We start from the raw sequence: 5,391 nt of genomic DNA, 5'->3' as shown, positions 1-5,391 counted from the left end.
GAGGTGTAGCACCTCATTTAAATCATTTCTCAAGTGATATGAAGTAATGTGTTGACCTTTATTTACTTAGGCTCATACTTGCTCACTTGTAGAATTTAACTCAATGTAGTATTTAATTTGCAATGGTTATTTAAATCACATGACATGATGAATCTCATTTAAATTATTTTTCTCAAATGATAAGTGTGAAGTGTTGACCTTGGTCAACATGGTATCATCCCTGGTTATTTGAGAAGATTAAATCTTAAGAAGAATTCAATGAGAGGAAATTATTTCTCCCAAACCAAAGAGAAACCCTAACTCCAATTTTCAATGAGAGGAAATTATTTTCCTAATGATTAAATAAAGAAACCCTAGAATAATTTTTGGATAAATGTTAAGTAGTGATACTAGATCAATTGTGGGAGCCAATAAGGCTAATTAAGATTACTTAAGTGTTGTTTGGTGATTGTATCCTCGTATTCGTTTATAGACGCTAGTACCTGAGACTATCAAGAGGAAGAGGTCTTCTACCAAGAGGAAGAGCAAGAAAACTTTGATCACATCACCAATCAAGGCAAGCTATTACCAATGCAAGCTAGACAAATGCACACCATTTTGGTTGCAAGTTTATATTCTTGCCAAGTGCAAAGCTCTACAAGAGCAAGGCACCATTACATTTTACTTTATGAACCTATCCCAAGTTTTTACTTTACAAGCTTTACTTGATTTTATTTATCAAAGTTACTTTTTGGTTTATGATTCACTTGGTTGAATTATAGAGTAGTACCAGATCATCACACTTAGCTTAGCAAGCTCCAAGATACTTAGCACCCCTCATAACTAGTTGCTAGTGCTCAATATTAAAAGTGACTATTCTAGTTGGGAACTTGTGAATTGAAATGACTTTGAAAACCTTGGAATGATGAGTCATTCTATTGAAAGATTTTGAAGGTGAATATGACTGGTGAATGACTTGGTGAATTTTACTAAAACTGATGGTTGGGTTCGGATGCGGTACCATTCCAATTTTACAAGTACCCCCACAATACCTGAATCTGGGTAAGGCTTAGCTGGAAACTTATGTATTTTAGTATGGGTTCCCTCTGAACAAGCGTCATAGGGGTTATGCCGAGGCTGCCTCCGTACTGGTGAAGTGATGTGAAATGACGTGAAATGAGGTGAATGTCCGGCTCAAGCCCTGTGCAGTTCCCAGGCTGACCGCGTGTCTTCACTGGGAGGTCAAGCTCATGGGGAGAGGTGCCTATACTAGAGTATTTAAATGAAAGGTTAGGATTGGTAGTTCGCGTATTGAGTACGATAAATCAGGGCCAGTTACCCCTGACGAACTATTGCAATTGTTGTGGCACAAGTGTACAACCTCTGCAGAGTTTAACCTATTCGAATAGCCGCGTCCTCGGTCATGGACAGTTGGAAAGGCCATACTGTTCCGTCATCAGAACTTTTCTAAAAATATGAATGGTGACTTGTGATTTGAATTGAAAGGTGACTTTGACTTTGAATCACAACTGGGTTGTGGGAATGACACTATTGTTCCCACTTGAGTAAGTTAGTCAAATGAAGAGGTTTTGATTATTAAAGTGTTTATGAAATAAAACTGGCTTTATGCAAATGAAACTAGAGCTTAGAACCCCCTTACTATAGTTGATATTATTTACCTTAGTATTAGTTTGCGAGTACTTTAAAATACTCATAGCTGTGTCCCTGGCTATTCAAATGGCCAGACTATGAAGACGAGTACCAGAACCCGGAAGAAGGACAGCAGGACGTCTACGACAACTAGGATCACTCCTGACGTCAACAGTTGCCTGTGGAATAGATGGACTACTACTACGCTACTTTCGCTTCCGCTATGTGATATGTAATGAATAAATAGAACTTCTATTATTGTAATGAGACTGGATCATGTGATCCTTTATTTGTAAGACGATTATGGTATGTAATGAATGATGTGTTGTGATATCAATCTATTATGTCTCGCAAAAATAATATTCCTGGGATTGCGATGAATGGCATAATAGGTATCTGGACTTAAAAATTCGGGTGTTGACAGAAGTCAATATTGACACCTTGGCGTACTCATGTCCCGTAACTAAACAGACAATAATAACTAGACTAGACCAAAACGTGTTGCATTGTCAAAAAGCAAATCTAAAAGTGAAGGAAGAAAAAACGAAATATACCATATGCAAACGCCCAACCACACGAAAAAAAGTGGTTCCTGGCCGCTGTGTCCGCCGTTGTCCGCCGTCATGGCCTTAGGCAATTGCCTATATATGCAACGTCACGGGTGGGTGGATTGCAATTTGCAATCACCAAATCACATCGTAAATACAGCTGCTCCTTACATACCACATGGATAAATATTGATTTCTACAAAGTCTGACCGGACATTATCGATGTATAGCTAGCCGAGAGAGCGATGACTACTTCCTTATAGTTCACAATTATTTCATCTTTTGGCTTTGGTCCAAATTAAACTTTGTCAAATTTAACCAAATATTAAAATAGTCCATATCACTTAAATTATTTTAACAGTTAGATCTAAAATATGTGGCTAGGACATAATAAATTTTTAATGGTTATGTAACTATGGGGTCCGATTTGAAACAATGTAAAATAGTTGTGCCAGAAGGTATCACATTAAGAGAATGTGCATTCCGGTCTAAAAAAAGAAAATGATGTATGTTCAGTCAATTAAAAAATTAAAGATCATGTGTGTAGTTCCGTGAAAAGAAAAGAGATACAATTCCTTGTCAAGCACATCTCGAAAATAAACTGGTGCGTAATAGAGTCCAATTCAATATTGACTATCTCTAAAGTGAAAAGTAGGAAAACTAAACAAACGTAAATTATTGATTAATATTTCAATACATTGGAAAATCGTGTGATCTACCTGTTTGAAATATGACGTGGTATGAGGACTAAAAATAGAACATATGTATAGGCATACACGCACACTAGCTATAAACTATTGTATACGGGTGCATGACCGTGTGTATAAAAAACATATGGTTAATAAAAAAATTGCTAATTAAATTGCAAAATAGTATGAAAATAAATAAAACACTTTGCGTACAACACCGCTGGATAAATATGACAATTGTTCATCAAACCAGCAGTAGCTACGCAGTTTGATGCATGAGCGGTTGCATAAACATGTCGTACGCGAATCGTACGAAAAAATCGTACATATAGCAGGTCTAGAAAATAAATACATAAGTTTTTAGAAAAATAAATTAAACTTTTCATTCAATCTAATTATATTGATTAATAATAGAACACATACACACGCACACACTCCAGATATGATCTTTCATATACGTGTGCATGACCAAATGTATAAAAAATATAAAGTTACCAAAATAAAAATGCTAATAAAATTTCAAAATAGTATGAGAAATAACGAACTCTTTGTGTACGGCACCAATACATACGACATGGAATCGAATGGGCAGCAGTTAACACAGTCTGATGCATGAGCGGATGCGCGACCGAGCAATACGCAGATCGTACGAAAAAGATCGTACATATAGCTAGCAGGTCTAGAAATAAATACATAAGTTCTTGGAAAAAAATAAAATCATATATATTACATCCAATTGAAAATCAAAAGCTACTTGCACCATAAAAGCTCATTCAATAAACAATAATGAATACATAGTGATGTGACTTTAATTTTAATTCTAAATATAATATCAAATAGAAACAAGACATCTGAATATAATTTTAGTTTGGTATTTTTTTTTGAAATGGCACTGCCATGGTTCATATACGAAGTGAAAAGGAGTAAAGATCTTACATGCATATTTGTATTTTATTTCAATAATATTTTTATTGTCTACAAAACCATAAAATATCCTGGCATAATATTGATATACATGAATATATATAATTTAAAGAAAATAGACAAAATAAGTTAAGGGTAAGAATGTCGCCCTCGCGTTTGCGAGGGCCACTATGCTAGTTGCATTAATAATCGAAGACTAGCACCAAGTCTGGGTAGCCCCAACAGTTGAGTTGGCGTAGTTGGAAGTTTGGAGGCACTGCTGCTGATGTTATATGCTACTTGGTAAGGGACCAGGTATATCATAGAGGACTCCATATCATAAGCAATTTAACTTAACTTTATTGCACCAACTCTTTGCTCTTCCTCCAACCAACATCAGAGGCAATGTGGGAGCCTTCCTTTCTTTACATGCCCACTTGCTATTCGTCATTGTTTGAAGTTCGCTTATTTATTTGAAATTTGTCGTTTGCTATTAGTAAAGAATGCAGCTTGCAACCATGGGTTTCCATGCCTCGCTTCGAAGTGTCAAAGTACTAAACTCACTTCGGTGGTCACATTATTTCAGGCAGTGCAATCAAAAGAAATGAAGGTTTGACATCTATAATGTGCAGCGGAGTTTAAGGAAATCTGGCCACGTGTCAGAAGTAGGTTCAAGAGGAACCATTTTTTGTGAGCTGTTTGAGACCATATCAATATTTCAATGCGTTTGGTAATATACCGCATAGTACACTGCTCTATAAAGTGCGATTAGGCTAAGCAAGAGTATTTGTTTAAGGCAGACTTTGCATATTTAGAATGCACGGAGCTGCCAGGGAGCGCACACACAATAAAGCTGGTAAAATATATTTTTGACAAAGAGCATATATTAATATCGTGAAGATATCAATTATAACTAGTTTCTGCAACAATGCATTGCGCTAACGGTATTACGGATGCACACATCCCAAAAAAATAAGAAGAAATACAATAAAAGAAAAGTCTACAATGTCACCGCATAAGTTCATGGGTCGTCTGCTCCAAGCGCATACACACCATCGTAAACAAATGTCGATATTCAGTCGCTGAAGAATAGACAATAGAGGGCGAACACAAAGCTAGTGTGTGCATGCACTAGTAGTTATTCTGCATCCAATATTTGTTTTTCCCATAGAAAATCATGTTGTTTCTACATAGTCAAATCTACCAAAGCCAAGGCTGACGCTCCTGCCCGATGCAGGATTCTAAACTTGCGGTTAATATCTCTGGCAGCTTTTAGAGCATGTCCACCGGCGCCGCTTAAATAGTCGCCGGCAGGGTCACCGGCACTGTTGTATGGGGGACGCCGGCAGTGCATCCTCTATTTGGGGAGGCTGTTCCCACACCGGCGCCTCCCATACAGCGACCCTCAAAACTTTTTCCTGTTTTTACAATATTATGAAACAACATATCAATCATATTTTATTCATACTATATTCAATATAATTCATACAATCACACAAATGGAATTAAATTATTCATGCAATCAAATAAATAGTACTTAAATTATTCATACAATCAAACAAACAAACAGTACTTAAATTATTCATACAACCAAACAAATAGAAATAAAATCATGCATTGCT

This window comes from Lolium perenne, chromosome 4, assembly GCF_019359855.2.
Source record: "Lolium perenne isolate Kyuss_39 chromosome 4, Kyuss_2.0, whole genome shotgun sequence".
Lineage (NCBI taxonomy): Eukaryota > Viridiplantae > Streptophyta > Magnoliopsida > Poales > Poaceae > Lolium > Lolium perenne.
The sequence above is the reverse complement of the archived record's forward strand: the minus strand, read 5'-3'. Positions refer to the sequence as shown.